The sequence below is a fragment of the Haliotis rufescens genome, unplaced genomic scaffold (genome assembly GCF_023055435.1).
Source record: "Haliotis rufescens isolate VD_foot unplaced genomic scaffold, xgHalRufe1.0.p SCAF_15, whole genome shotgun sequence".
Lineage (NCBI taxonomy): Eukaryota > Metazoa > Mollusca > Gastropoda > Lepetellida > Haliotidae > Haliotis > Haliotis rufescens.
The window spans coordinates 11,187,593-11,204,779 of NW_025963835.1; the positions used below are offsets into that span (position 1 = coordinate 11,187,593).

At 39.4% G+C, this 17,187-nt stretch overlaps 1 protein-coding gene across 5 annotated transcripts in view; it reads left to right on the plus strand.

The window, feature by feature from the left end:
- Positions 1 to 17,187, plus strand: part of LOC124110423 (double C2-like domain-containing protein beta) — a 99,944-nt gene that overhangs the window by 385 nt on the left and 82,372 nt on the right. The gene's annotated exons all lie outside the window — the stretch shown is intronic.

The window sequence follows — 17,187 nt, forward strand, 5'->3', positions numbered from 1 at the left end:
GTTGCCGATCAATCCAAATATGATAGGCTAATGGTAAAACTTGCTTCGGAGGCGACGGTTAACGGACATCAGTCCATTCTGCACTGTCAATTGCTGTAGGTAAGTTGATGTAGGTCTAAAAAGTGTTAGTATCATTTAGGGTTCATTATTGTTGAAGACTACATCATGTTTATGAGACATATTGACGCTGTTAGTAATGAACACATTAACATTTCCAGGAGAACTTACAGCATGCAGACAGACTATATCATGGTTCTTGTCAGTTTTATGTCGTTAGCACATGAGCAGCAATGGGTAGTCATGATCATTGGTTTTCACACACCTAAAATATCCATTCTTTCTTCACTTGTATAGTGATTAAACACCCAAATCCAGTGACCATGTCGCAGACTGTTTGTTTGTTTGTTGTTTAACGCTGCACTCAGCAATATTCCAGCTATATGATGGCGGTCTGTTAATAATCAAGTCTGGACCAGACAATCCAGTGACATCATGAGCATTGATCTAAGCAGTTGGGAAATGATGACATGCTTCAACCAAGTCAGCAAGCCCAACCACCCGATCCTGTTTGTCGCCTCTTACCACAAGCATAGTTGCCTTTTACAGTGTTGCAGACTTGCAGTAGTTTTAACCCCTGTTTATCCAGACAGTTGCCGTGGTAGCATGCAGTCCCTGTAATATAATCTGGATGAACAAATGTCCAGATTAGGAAATCATGGTTTGATTGTTCCCAGCAGTATTTGTTTGGAAGTTAGAGTTTCCAGATTTGCAGGGTCCAGTCTAACGAGGTTGCACTGTATTCAGATCATACAGAACTTATTTCTTATATCTAATGCCAAAGTGTTCACAGTTCAACACCCACTTATGTAAAAATATAATCAAATTCTGTTTAAGCTGGAGACTATTGAAGTATTCATGTTATAAGGAAGCTATTATCACTGAGCATGTTGGAGTAGGTGGAATTGAATAATACACTGAAATGCTGCTAAACTCTCCCACATCTTGACAAGTTCAAAAGGTCATCTCAAACCTTTCATATAGATCATGTTTCCATTCAACACATTCAGCGATCATAATCCATTTTCACCGGCTTCACTGAATTTTTATCAGTTGTATGTATTTATGGCAAAGGACCCTACCCTGAATTACGAATACTGACTGTGCAGGTTTCTCAAAACAATTATGAGAAGGCAATATTTATGGTTTGTAATCAGTCTTAGATATATAAGTGATAATTTTCTTTGGGTGATCAATATATTTTGCTGCCCCTGGTCTAATCTGTTAGGGGTGTGGGGGGCACAGGTTGCACAGTTGTCTAAGATGCCCAAGATGCCCCAATTCACTGTGCAGAGTTGCGTCCCTTGGGCATGCCAGAAACCTATGGTTGTGGGTTCAAATCCCGGTTTGCCCCGATTTTATGTTTCTAGGTTTGTCAGTACCATACCCTTGCTCGTGGGTTTCCTCAAAGTGGTAAATGTCTAAGTCCTACATCACTTGTGGCTTCCCTCCCACATTAAGCTGACACACCATGATATGACTGGAATACTGTTAAAAGCGGTGTTAAACACAACTCACTAATCTGTTAGGTACAAAGATTCTGATTAAAATGAGAAAATGACCTCTTATTTGAAATTTACTTATGTGCATATAAGCTGACATCAATGATACTTGTGACAAGAGGTAGCACTTTGTACATTATTCAGCGCAGTAGAAATCATGTAGGCTTACATGCTTGCATGTGATTGGGAAATATAGATCTGTAAACATGGTAGAGAAAATACAAGTACGCTGCATTGATTATATTATGCACTGTGTTATGTGATTGATTTAAAAATCAACATGCATATTTGTACGCAACCAACAAACAAATAAGTACTGGAAATATATTTTGTGTAATGTGAGCTAATCTGGAGCTGCTCCTATTGAACACTGGGTTACTGGAGGGGATAAGCTGACCGCAGCTCAGGGGAAATCAGCGTGTACAGTGATGCACAGTGAGTCAATGAGTGTACATACAACATCAGCTTTGTTTGTTTGTTGTTTAATGCTCCACTCAGCAATATTCCAGCTATATGATGGTGGTCAGTAAATAATCGATCCACGCAATTGGGATACGATGACATGCATCAACCAAGTCAGCGAGCCTGACCACCCGATCCCGTTAGTCGCCTCTTACAACCTGCATAGTCTCCTTTTACAGCAAGCATGGGTTGCTGAAGATCTATTCTACCCCGGATCTTCACAGGTCACAACATCAGCTGGTAGGGTTTCTTTAAAAGATCAATGCCTCCCTGTGAGGCAGCCTTAGAACTTTGTGTATTTTAAGACTTGTCCAGAGGAAAAGTGGTAACTTTCAAGTTTTGCTCGAACTGATCACATTTGCTGTCAGTTTTCATTTTGTAGCAAAATTAAAGCACTGAGAACTGGTTCAGACTTCTAGCCCTCAAATGCTGAGCACTTCCACCATTGGAGTTTTGACTTGTCCTCAGGCAATACAGCAGTCTCGGGCTGGAGGACTAGCATATATTTCCATGGTTGATGAGGTAGAAATAGTGGAAAGAATGGATTTGGGATGGATTCTTTCTCCCAGAACAATATGCTTCATGACACTGAACATCTTGTCTAGGTCCTTTGGGGATGTCCCCAGTAACCAGGTAACCATTGGTAACCTGTGCCTGTGTCGGGATGTAACTGAAATGGATTGTATGTGATTGGTGACTTTTCTGACTGCTTGTCAGTGTGCCAAGGGCAGAAATTATTGTTCATGCTGTCAGTCACTGGTTTGCCCGATCCACATTGGATTATTTATGGGCCATTGTGATACAGCTGGAATATCGCTGATTACAGCAAAAACACCCTATACCTCACTATCAAACACCAGTACATATCGGAGGAAACAGGTATGGCATAGACTGTGTATGCATTCCACGTGGCAGAAATTCTGCCATAGTCCATATAATTAGCCTCTGTGGCAGAATATGTGTAGGTTTTCTGATATGTATGTATGACAAGGCCCCTCTCCTGCTGAATTTCAAACACTGACCATGTGTTTTTTTCAAATGTTTTATGAGATGGCAACATTTAAGATTTGCAGTCAGTCTTAGATATACAAGGGGTGTTCATTAAAGATTTCCCCTTAACCACTTAGGGATTTCATATGTGGTTGAAATTTCACATGTGTAATAATACATGTATCTATGGGTAATGTCTGAATTTGCGGCACCGAACTATTAATCTTACCACTTTTACAGGTGTTATGATCGAGTAGGGTGTGACAATGGAGCCAGTAGAATACCGAGCAGTGATTAGGTTTTTATATTTGAAAGGTCGCAAACCAAAAGAAACTTTTGATGAAATGAAAGCAACTTATGGGGAAGATGCCCCATCATATGACGTTGTTAAACACTGGCATCGCCAGTTCAAGTGTGGTCGGACATCTGTGGAAACAGCTGCCATTCCTGGTCGCCCCCATTCAGCCATTGATGAGGACACTATCCATCAAGTGGAGACCGCCATTTTGGCAGACCGACGTATAACTGTTCGCCAGTTAGCACAAGATGTCAAGATCAGTGTAGGGTCTGTGGAAAAAATCATCCATGACAATTTGAACATGCATAAGGTGTCTGCACGATGGATTCCCAAGTTGCTCACACCTTTCCAAAAGCAGGAACGAGTCAATTGCTCAAAGGATCTTTTGGACATGTGCCAAAAAAACCATGCAAACTTTTTTGACAGACTTATCACACAGGATGAAACATGGGTCCATCACTATGATCCTGAGACTAAAGTTCAGTTGATGCAATGGAAGCATGTGGAGTCACCATCCCCAAAGAAGGCACGTGTCCAACCCTCTGCAGGCAAGGTCATGTTTTGGGACCAGCACAGAGTAGTGATGATGGATTTCTTGGCAAAGGGTACCACAATTACAGGAGCTTATTATGCTTCACTGCTGCCGAAATTGCGGGACGCTATCAAGCTTAAGAGGCGTGGCATGCTGACCAAGGGTGTCCGTCTCCTGCAAGACAATGCTCCAGTACACAACTTTCATGTTGCCCAGACAGAAGCGCGGTCCTGTGGCTATGAAATCCTTCCACATCCTCCTTACTCTCCTGACCTTGCACCATCTGACTTCCACCTCTTTCCAACCATGAAGTCATTTTTGAAGGGAAAACGTTTCACAGATGATGAAACACTGATTTCTGAAGTCAATCCCTGGTTTGAGACGCAAAATGAGGGCTTTTACAAGCGAGGTCTCCATAGTTGCATAAAATGATGGGAGAAGTGTGTAACTCTTGGTGGTTCCTATGTGGAGAAAGACTAATACCTATGCCAAGTTTCATCGGAAGTGGGTCAGGGGAAATCTTTAATGAACACCCCTCGTAGAAGTGTGTTGTATATCCTCCAGCACACACTGAAATATTTTCGTAAACGGTCACCCTCAATATTGACACATGCAGGGCACTAGATGCATTTTTGAGCCATAGATTATAAATCACATGTTATCATTCGCATTTGGTATTGAATACTATTGATAATTTTAAATTTTTTTGGTGTATCAATATATTTTGCTGCCCTTCGTCTAATCTGTTGGGTTTTCTTATGCTTCGGCATAAATAGTGTATGTGCATTTTGCATGGCAGAAATTCGGCCATGGTCCATATACTTACCCTTAGTGGCAGAATATGTGTAGGTCACTGATTTGTATTTGTATGTGTATTTGGAATCTTATAATAATAAGTTATTTCAATAGAGAAAATACAGTCTTGAAAACTAGGAGAAGAAATGTGATGTTACAACTTGTACAAGTAGTTGGTTCCAAACAAGTTGATGGTGTTGTTGGCAGTGGACATGTTGGAACCACCAGTTTAAGGAGGAAATTATTGGTATCTGAGTATATAGCATCACTACAATAATTCCTAAGATGCTAGCTAGTACTAAGCATGATAGCCTGTATGTTTGGGATTGTTCTAATGGCAAGTTGGGCATAACATGCATCAGGCTGTGATGATTGATCTTCCTATTGATACATTCCATTATTTGGCAACAGCCTGATACCGAGTATCACATCGTTGACAAGTGTCTATAGTTAACTAGAGTCCCCTGCTGCTATACTGTTTCCTTGGTTTTATTACATTAATTAAACACTGAAAACCAACACTTCCAAATTCTTTATCATTTATTTTTTTATCAGACTTCTAAAGGTGACTTTGAAAAGACTTGAATGAGGAGATTATAGACAATTGGGACACAGGTGGATAGGGGGGATTGTCTAAATGTTCCATAATTCGCTGTGCTGAGTTGCGTCCCTTTGGCGTGTCAGAAACCTGTGATTGTGGGCTAGAATCCCAGATTCACCCTGGTTACATTTCTTGATGTGTCAGCACCATACACACATTCATTGGTTTCACCAAAGTGGTGAAAGTCTAACATCCTCATCACTTCAGGAGTTCTTCCTGTATCAAGCTGACAGGAATGAATGAAATACTAATTGGCATTAAACCAAAGTTCATATTCATTGTGTTAAACACCCTGACCAAATAAGCACCCCTGACCATCTGCCAGATCAGTCTGTAAGCCATCTTTATAAGCACCCCCTACTAAGTCTGAAAATTTCAGGACAATCTGTATTGTCATCTCTATATTACAGACAACATATATCAGTCTGTAAGTCATCTAATAAACGCCCCCTACTAAGACCGAAAAATTTCAGGACCCGTATTGTCATGTCTATATTACAGACTTTTTACAGACAACATATATCAGTCCGTAAGTCATTGTTATATACGCCCCCTACAAAGACCAAAAAGTTTCAGGACAATCTGTTTTGTCTTGTCTATATTACAGACTTTTTACAGACAACAGCAGCATAGACTATGGTAGAAAGGTATATAATTACCTTGTGCCTATTGTAAAAATACAGATATCAATGTTTGAACTAAGTTTGTGCGCAACCGTACAGTCACCGACGGCAACAGAACACCTACAGCAACTACGGTGCTCACTCAAGAGAATAATCATGGTTTGGGATTGGGCGTTTCTCGGTATATCAGTGCATGAAGATATATAAAACTGTACACTGTAGGGCTGTACAGGAATATGGCATTGCAATAGTGGTTATATCACTGAAATTGATATCTCAAGAACGGTACAATTATTGCAGTAGTATTAAAATGAGACATGAAATATGTTAAAACATCATTTGTATCTTTCATGGCTTGTAAAGGACTGGTGGGGGGTGGGGGTGTGTGTGTCTGACCCAGTCAGTTATGCCCATCGCTCATCTCGAATGCATAGGCCTCCGTCCTGGGCTTACCTCTCTAGTTGTTTCCAGGTGTGTCCCATCTTCTTGCTGTCTGCCTCGAGGTGTCTCTGACCCATCTACCCCTGTAATAAATGGCCATTCCCTTGTCAATAGACATGACCATGATCACAAATGACTTAAGTTCAATGTGTAAAGCTTGACTACAAACTGCAAACTTAGCTTTTAGTGTGTTGGTGTTACTTGAAGGTACATTGCATGTTTGTATTGTGAGTTAACCAAAATGGATTGTATGTGATCGGTGACTTTTCTGACTGCTTGTCAGTGTGCCAATGGCATGCTTTGATGTTCATGCTGTCAATCACTGGTTTGCCCAGTCCACATTGGATTCTTTCTGGGCCATTGTGATACAGCTGGAATATTGCTGATTACAGCATACACCTTTCCCTCCATATCACACACCAGTACATATTAGAGGAAACAGGTTCGGCATGGACTATGTCACAGCAGTTTGTGATGATTTGGAAATGTTGTGTTTTTCTGGGTGTGATCATGTGGATATTTGTGTTTGATTATTTGGATGTGGGATCAAATTGGAGGTTTTACCTCACCTTGACATTGTGTTTTCAAGTAGAGGCTTTGTGGTGATAAATGTCCGCTGTTTGTCAATAAGCACCACCCTTCCCCTCAGAAACAACTGGCAATATCAGTATATTTGCACTGCATGTTTGGCCTTGTTTTCAACAAGGCTGTGTTAGTGATACATACACCACACCATCCCTCCTATGTCAGCTCTCATGTTGGGAACTCCATTGCAGGGAATTGCCTACAGTCATGGCACACAGTCATGGCACCATTACACCTCGATATGTGTCTCAATACTAACGAGTGACAGTCAGCAGAATTCCAGCTGCATTGCAGTGGCAGCCTGTATAGGATTAAATGTGGCCCCGACACACCATGGGTAGAATATATGGATGTCAACTTCTTTATTATGAGGAACACAACGTTTCGGAGTATATGCTTACTCCTTCATCATGCTCGTGGGTTTCATCAAAGTGGTAATCGTCAAGACCTGTCACTTCATGTATTTTTCACACATTGAAACAGAAATACTTTTCAACTATTCTGCTCGTCAAATCGAAGGCTTATTTCTGGTAGACGCGGTAATTTGATAATCCCATTTGTGAATTCACTGTATAGATTTCGCAATCTTAATGAATAGTTAAGAACATTTAAGTGAAACATATTTTATTATTTTCTAAAACATTTATGTAGCTTTGAAGAGTATTACGTCTTCTAGAAAATACTGGTAGCTTGCTCTGACTGTCCAACACTGGGTACTTCTGCCCACACTTGTGTAAATCTCAATACTCTTGTAGCGGATGTAAGCAGGGCTGGCACACTGGTGACAGTATCAGGTGCCGCAGTTCACTTTGGCCTTGTGTTCAAATCCCAACTGTGTCATTATTATGGTCATAGATCTGTCAGCACCATACCCAGGCTTGTTGGTTTAACAAAGTGACCTGCAATTCGAAGCCAACCTTATTCTCTCATCTAATAGCTGGCTAATTAACTGTTATGATTTAGTTCACTCTGATCCTTTGGGGACCAGGGTTACAGCTGGCCCCATGTAATCAGGCAATTCCTATAGACAAACATCAGGACAGTTTCATGATTTTTTTCAATTTTTGAGAGGACATTAATCCAGAAACATTGTGGGTAACAATCATCAAATGTCCCAGAAAATGAGATGATCTGAAACCCTGGCTGTACCTTAATGTTGATTGTTATTTGATGGTGGTCAGGCTCAAGAACCAGACTGACTGCGTGTCATTGTTCCCCCGATGACTAGACCATTGCTCGTGCTTTTTGTCCAGGCTTGATTACATGCAGTTGTGATGTAGATGTAATATTTGGCATTAAATGTAAACTTACTTCATAGACTCTGGCAACAGATTAGTGGCCTACACAGATTAGTGACTTCACTATAACAGATCCAAATATGAAAACAAGATTCAGTTGATAGATTTTTGGCCATCATGATTCAGCCTTGATTTTTCCCAATGCCCCACGTGAACTTGATAGAACAAGCAATTTAGTATATTCAACATTGCTGAGAACAGCACTGGGCAGCAATTATCATGTGCTGTGCTTGTAATTATATGTGCTGAAGTGCAAATTATTATCAGGCAGGCTTTGAAATTATATGTTCATGGAAACACTGGTGAAGCTTGTTTTCTGTGGGTACAATGTGTGAAGCCCGTTCTTCATGGCAACAGTGCTTGAAGCCCATTTTCTGTGGGTACAATGTGTGAAGCCCTTTCTTCATGTCCTTTGCCGGAATGTATTTGTATTTCCCAAACCAGAGCAAAACCTAACTCAATCACTCATTCAGGCAAAAATTAATGCATTTTGTGTGCTGCAATTTTATTGGTTAAAAAATGGTATTGAATGGGATTTGTAGCCGGAAAATCTTCCACACTTTTGGATGAATTACTGTGAATACTTTTCTCAACAAGTATCATTTCCCAAGTATACGTCATGGCAACAAGAATACTGCATCTCTATATATTGATTGATTAACACTTATCAAAAACTGTTAAAAAATATAGGGGTGAGAATCTTCTGCGGATCCGTAAATTTCTGTGAATTTTACTGACCACATTTGTTAAAATCTGATGGCTTTCCCTACCAAGACCCCCAAATTATGGACCACGCTTGGAAAGAAGTTTCAGCTGAAAAGGAAAATATCCATTCTCATCCCTGAAAATATCTCAAGTCACATGTCTCTACTCACTGCTAATGGGACTTCAGTGTTTCAACCATGAATAGTTATCAGTTCCATAAATAGGTACCAGTCTAGTGAGAACGTTTTCCAGTTGCGGCCCGTGGGCATGTACTGTCCAGTGTGTCCTCTGTCCTGTCCAATGTAACCAGGCCTTACTTATGATAATCTGATTAAGCTTTTCCCCCTCTGGCACCTGTAGACCACAGAGGGTTGCCATGGTTAACATGGCCACCAGCTGGGAAGACCTCATGGCAGAATGTGAACCTTGTCATCACTCGAATGAATTATTTATCTGAAGTCTCTGTGGTGTGAATAGCTGAAATAATACTGTAAAATGACAATGAGTATGTACAAAGTAGATTTTTGACATTAATAATTGAAATGATCTATCTATTATTGTATGTCTGGTTGACGTAACAGCAAGCCTAGTTACAATTATGAGATTGCTTGTGAACAATAATTATCCTCCGTTGACAAGACTATCAAATATAGTTGATAACCTATTGGGAATATTCTAATAATTGATTTACATGATTGTTATCAATGAGTGGTCAGCTTGAGCAGTTACCCTGAAACACCACAATCAACCAGCTACTCTAAATAGTATTTAGTATCTAGTGTCCAGGAGCAGTTGTGTAGAAACATGTATTTTAAATTGTTGTGAAAGTTCAGCCATTATTAAGTCCAGGCAATATTAATAAATTACTCTTTCATACATTCATCGGTAATAGTGACCAAAATATAAAAGAAACATTTCGTTATGGGGTATAAGATTTAAGCTATGTCCAGTCATGATAATTGCAGGATCTTTTAAATGAATCTCTGGAGTATTGTAGGTATTTTTAACTAATTACAATCAGTGAGTATGGTTTTACATATATGGTCATGTTAAACTTAAAATTATGTTTGCAGGGGCACGGATGGCCCAGTTATCTAAGAAGCTGCAATTCACTTGCAGAGCTGTGTCCAATGGGCACGCCAGAAACTATGATTGATGGTTCGATTCCTGGTTCACCCTGATTATGTTTTTAGGGTTTGTCAGCACTATATCCATGCTGGTGGGTTTCTCTAAAGTGGTAAACGTCTAAGACCTGTATCACTTTGGGCTTTCCTCCAACATCAAGCTGACACGCTGTGATATAACCGTAATACTGTTTAACTAAATAATATGAATTACTGTCTTCTGTATTGATTAATGGTAATAGCTTTCCGGTTCTTGCGTTTCATGATTGAAATTAAACCAATATTTGATGATAGTTGATTTATTCCACATCAGCATGATCCAATTGTGGAGTGTCAAAGCAAGTTATGACCTTGCTGTTTCAAAACACCTTGACCTTGATGACCACTGCTAAAGATAATTACCGTATTTGCTGTATTAAGCGCCTTGTTACACGTGTTCCAGTAAGTGCCCCATGGTTTCTACACTGATCTGTAAGCAATCTTTATATGTGACCTACTCTAGGCTAAAACATTTACATGACAGTCTGTATTTTCTTGAATATATTACTGATTTTTTTAAAGGCAACACCATAGTGTTGAATGGGTGTACATGTGCCTTGTAACCATGGTAACTACAATTTGGAACTTTTGAGTTTCGAGGTTTGAACCAAATTTGATCAAATGTAATTTCAAGTTTAATTTCTGACAGCAAATTTAACTGGTGTCTGGTTTAAATAATTGTACTCCTTTGTCAATGTATGCGTCAAGGGCTCTCAAAACAACAAAAACAATCAATAACTGGGTATCAATATTCTTACTAAAGGGATGTACACACAATTTGATATATTTCTGTTTGTCCATCAATTGTGTGTCCATTCCTGTAGTCAGAATGTTGATACCCAGTTATATTGACTGTTGCTATGTATAGGAAAAACACGCCTCTGAGGTTTTGGTTGAACAGATAAAACCCGAGGGGGAGGGCTATTAAACCCTGAGATTTACATTTTCAACGAACACTGAGATGTGTTTTCTCTGACTTATATACAGTTGAAACAACGTTTATTAATATTTGTATAATATTATGTAAAAATGGTGCATTACAACAGTCTAAAGAAACGCTCAGAAAATCTGGCCAGGAAATAACACTAAACATGGTAACTTCTAGTAAACATCCAATTTTCTGCAGCTACAAACACAGGTGCATTGCTATATAAATGCAATAATCTTGAATGCGACATTAAATCCCATTGTTTCCATTCATGAAAACTTTTGTTAGTCTGGCAGTCAGGTATAGGGGATACGTCTGTTCAGGAAAGTTTGTCAGTGTTGGTTGTATAATGCTGACTCAGCAATATTCCAGCTATATGACAGCAGCCTGTAAATAATAGTCTAGATCAGACAATACAGTGATTGATGTTATGAGCAACGATCACCATGTCTGGGAATGACAAGCAGTCATCATGATAAATAGGTAAATTGCAATATTGTTTCTCTGTATGTAAGTGTGATGCTCTCAACAGTCCAACAGTCAGGACTAACAAGGTGTTACTGGACAAGATCTTTATGAAGCAAAAGGTATAGCTTCATAGCAAATTACCATTTCTTCTGAAAAGCAACCACTCCAAGTGGGGACAAGGGGTACATTGCGTCCCCAGCACTTGACTGCTGGTCATAAGGAATCTAACCCTGGGCATCCTGGGTTAGACTTGACCCCTAGCAACCTATGCTGGCTATAAGAGACAACTAATTGGAGGCGGTGGTCAGGCTCAGTGACTTAGTTTGATGACCAGTGTTCGAAGTAAGTGCCTGAGAAGTTTGGTCAGCATGGTCACTTAGGTCAGGGCCTGGAGTTTATGAAGGTTGGTTGGTTGGTTGTTGTTTAACGCTGCACTCAGCAATATTCCAGCTATGTGACGGCGGTCTGTAAAAAATAGAGTCTGGACCAGACAATCCAGTGATTGATGACATGAGCATCGATCCACGCAATTGGGATCAATGACATGCATCAACCAAGTCAGCGAGCCTGAACACCAACTTCTCAAGGATGTGGGTCCTGATGGCAGACAGATTTATTTCAAACACTGCTCATGTGTCCCTAGGTTCAAATACTATAGCAGCAAACAAACTATCAAGACAAGACAGACAAGTTCTGTTTGACGTCCCATGATACCTGCACAACATATTTACCAGCTGGAACACAAAACTGACTTACCATGCCCTGCTTCTTAGAATCAATAGAATATCAGTAAATAAAAAATAGGTTGGAACAGCTGTCCCGTCCTAGCAGTTGTTGACGATTAATCTTTTGCCCCACATTTTCTGAGTGGGAAGAGTACAGGCGTCATTGCTAGGATATTTCTAATCGACATGTGTCTCTCAGTTTGAAAATAGCCATCAGCTGGTCATAATATTGACTGATCCCCCACTTGTGAATGACGATCAAATCGTTTTATATTGATCCGGCAAGGTGAATGGTCATATCGATTCCTTCTTTATACAGCTTAGTGTTAGATTTATTAATTGTTAACGAGGCCCAGTGTAAACTGCCCTATTACTAGTCCTCGATCCTCTCATTAGTAGAGAGTCACACGCAGATGATAAATTATTTCTAACGAAGTATTTTTACGTTTTGTATTGGCCAATTAGCATGATTACACTCCTAAGAGCAGGAAATATGTTGGTTTTTATTATTTTTGGAATGTAAAGGACATTACATTTGCCAGATCACCATCAGAGTGAATGGCATTGGATCATGGTCATGTGCGTCCCATCATACTCAGTAGGTGCATTGATTGGTAGTGATGTGCAGAGTTGCTTACCTTCAGTATGCTTGTTGTTCTGTCACAGGGTGTGATGCCTGTCAATAAAACCAGACCACCAAATCCATTTAGTCAACTCATACGGGGTTCTATGGGCAAACATTTGGTAACAAAAACATCAATAAAGATCACCAGTGGCAATCAAAGTCAAATGTTATGAATAAAGTATTAAATGTTACTTGAAGGCGATTATTTGCATATGAATAATAACTTTAAATACAAAACAAATATCAATGAACAACCCTGATATATCATATACGTAGCATTGAAAAGCTACCATATGAAACAAACATGTTCTAAGTGACGTCAGTGCGCAGAAAGGGACACCAAATTCTGTCAAAACAATTCAATAAACTTGATCCTTTTGTCTGCTTTCATTTCCCAGACACCATGCCAAGTTTATTACCACATGCGACAGAGAAAAATGAAAGCTTAAAGCCATTCGGGCCTAGTATTTGAACCAGCCAATCAAAACACTGGAACATATTGCTAAACCTATCGTTACAGACACAAGGTCTGACACAAGATGAGTGACTGAAGACCTATACATTCAATCCCAGTTTTCCCACAAGGAATCTGGAACACATCCAGAACTTACATCCTGTATAATAGAATAACGATAATTACCATTTCTCTAGGATATTTCTATCTCAACCAGACTATATTCACTCAATGCAATAGTATTCCATGGGGATTTGATTACAGAGGTGTCAATGCAGTTCCGTGTGTGGAGATCCCTCCTCTTGGGTTTGTGGCCCTTTGATGGCAACGTGCTGTGTGGCGAGGACACTTGCTCGTCACGAGTAGTTTATCATGCCAGCTTCCTGACCACTGCTTCTATTACTGTCATTGTTAGAGTGGAATCAGTGCTTATGAAAGGATTCAGATACCATTGATCTGTTTCTCTGTTGGAGAAATTATCAGTTGCAATGTCCAAACAGCCGGTGGATCTAGGATTATTCAGCGAGGTTCTCGTTCACATCTCCATACTGTTCAGTTCAGCTGGGGTGGTGGTCATGTCTCCAGTGTGCTTCTTGGCAAGCAGACCAGGAGTATCTCAATAATTTGGGGGACTTTAATATGTCAATGGGGTCTATTTGTTATTTTCCATGGGGATGTTTCAAACCTCATGAGCCATCTCCCAAGACCTTTCACTGACGTAGAGGTAGTTTGTTAGACAATGTTAGAGGGGTACATCGAGGAGTAGGGAAACCGTAATCTTTCACTTTCCACTCTTCTTTTTGAACACCATATGTATATGGAGCACCGATGTTGACAGTAGTCTAATAGGCTGCGAAGAGTTGCATCCCTTAGTTATGTCAAGAACTGCTGGTCACAGGTTTGAATTTCAGATTCATCTTGATTACTTGAGTTTGCACAAACCACCAGCAATTAAATCAGTGGACTCTGACGAGCAATGCTGTCCCCCTCTGACAGATGACTTCCGAGTTCCGATACATGCAGCACATTGTACATGTTGTAGCTCATGTGTGAGACAGACATGTGAAATATGGAGTTCTACTTAGGGGTTGATATTTCATCTAACATGTCAAAGCCGTGGCTATTTAACTGTTCAAGAGCTATCAATTGTAGAATACCACAAGCCTTGTCAGCCAGTCCAATTTTATATGAAACTATGTTTTCTCCTGAGTGAAAACAATTGCGGGCTTGAATATTTAAAGTTACCAGTGATCCTTTTTGTGATTCACACAACACTGTACTTAGTTAGGGATTATAGTTCTTTATAATCCATATTGATAGCCAGCCCTTGTGTATTGTATCATCCGATTACAACTCACGATGCACCGGTGCACCGATGTATCGATTCGCCCTTACTGCTTTCATTGATAACACCATCAATTATGCATGTACGAGTTGACTAAATGGATTTGGTGGTCTGGTTTGGTTGACAGTCATCACACCCTGAAATAGCTGGAATGTGAGTTGGGTACTCATATCTATTGTGAGTTTGGTATTCAAATAATTTCTATTTTTGTATTGATATGATTTCTATTTTTGTATTGATATGATTTCTATTTTTGTATATTGATATGATTTCATTTTTATCTTTGGCTGCTCTGTTTATATGAGTAGCTGTCCATCTCTCAGAAATAGAGTTAGTCTGGCCTTCGCTATTGCATCTCTTGGCTTTAGGAGATCTGCGACAGATAGCAGATCTAACAGCAATTCTTGTTTTAACCGAGCCCGGGCTGGGGCATGGCCTTGGTATTCCAGTAACAAGAGAGCAATGGACTCAGCCTGATTGCAAGATGGACAAACCTTGTCATAGTGCTTTATGTGAGCGAGTCTGAGGCGTGAGATGGCAAATTCAACTTTCCTTTCATTTGAGTATGAGTTTGGCTTTGGGTGTTATTTACATGTATACATGATATACCCTTGGTGTGGGGAAGTTGACCATTCACAACAACGATAGGTTACATGGACCAAAAATATTTGGGGTTAACATTTTGATGAATATCATTATAAGATTTGAACTATTTAGAACATTAAGATGTGTAAATTGAATGACAATTCAGTATCCTTTGACATTTGACACTGTCAAACTGGCAAGTGATATCCTATTGTTTTAGATTTTTAGCCTTCAGTAATTAGAGTCCGCCGGCACTTATTGATTACAGAAGTAATTAAATGGTGTAGACAACGTTATTTTAGGGTAATGGTTTATTTTTGCAGGATAATGGGGATTAAGGTTTGTTTACACAGATATTCAGAAACCCCAAATTAAGCTGTCGCTAACATGACATTAATGTTGGACTAAACATTGTTTCAGTAGAGATAAGATTTGGTTATACATGTATAACAATATTTGTGGTTCAACGTTTTGGTGATTTAGGACCATGAGGACTTTGCAGTGATATATTTTAATACTATATTTATTAAAGTGCATTTTTTAATATCTATCATTAAACATGTTAAAGGTGTTTTTACAGTAAAACATGATAGTTATAAGCATTAGGCCACACATTTTTTATTTTTTGTTTCACGGGCCTGCCGCCCCGACTGAAAAGCAGCCAGTGAAGAAATAAATTAAACATAAATATGTATTTTTATTATGTCTCCTGCTAGTAAAATAGACCCTTAAAGAAGTGTTATATATGAATTCCACGTCTTCTTCACTATTGCTGATTCAAGAAGCCAGCTGCAGTTTTAACTCCATGGCAGAATGTTTTTCAAATAAGTAAATGAATGATTGACATAGCTATTAATTTTTATTTTCATTTTGACGTACCTTGTGTGGAAAAGCTGGAATAAGTCCATGAAACATAAAATTGTGGCCTGAGGCATCAGTGCAAAACTTTCCTTTTTAATGCCCATGATAGGTCCAAATTAAGTTGTTGTTTGTGTGTGTCTGTTTTTTGGGGGGTTTTTTAGGGGTGGGGGGTGGGGGAGTTTGATGCTACAGTATTTGAATCTTGAGACCCCTTAAAAATATCTTTAGTGTCATTTGGGTTATCATGGTTATGACGATTATGCTTAATTTTAAAGAGTGGAAAGGGTTAATCATGTCATAGCCGAAGACCTCCAAATGTATTGTGTACATCAGTTGTGTTTATGAATTTGAAGACTTAATGTGCTTCTGGAGAGCCATACATAATTTCCACATGGCACCCAAACAAATCAAACTAGAATGATAATTTCGTTGTACTTGTGATGAGTGAAAACTCTGCTATCCCTACAACAACAGACTTCCTAACATCATGTCATGATCACATATACATGATACACGTCAATGTCCACATGGTTAACACTGAACAAGGAGATGAGGCTAATGATTATTTTTGTTGTTAGAATCACTTCCCTTTTTTCTGAAAAAATACCTAGAGCTTTGTAATCAATACAATCTAATCATGTATTTTAAATATCTGCATAAATCTACTACTACTACGGACACTACAGCTGCTACTGCTCCTACTACTATTACCACTGATACTACTAGCTGCTACTACTACAGCTACTGCTATTACTACTACCACAGCTACTACAGCTTCTGCTAGTATTACTACTACCACTACTACTACAGATGCTGCTTGTACTACTACCACTACTACTACCACATCTAATACTACAACTACTACTACTACGGCTACTGCTATTACTACTACCACAGCTACTACAACTTCTGCTGCTATTACTACTACCACTACTACTACAGATGCCGCTTGTACTACTATTACTACTACCACTACTACTACCACAGCTACTACTACAACTACTACTAGTTCTACAGCTGCTACTATTAAAGATACAGTCACTACTTCTACTACTACAGCTACTACTAGTTCTACAGCTGCTACTATTAAGGCTACAGCTACAGCCTCTACTTCTACTACTACAGCTGCTACTATTAAAGCTAC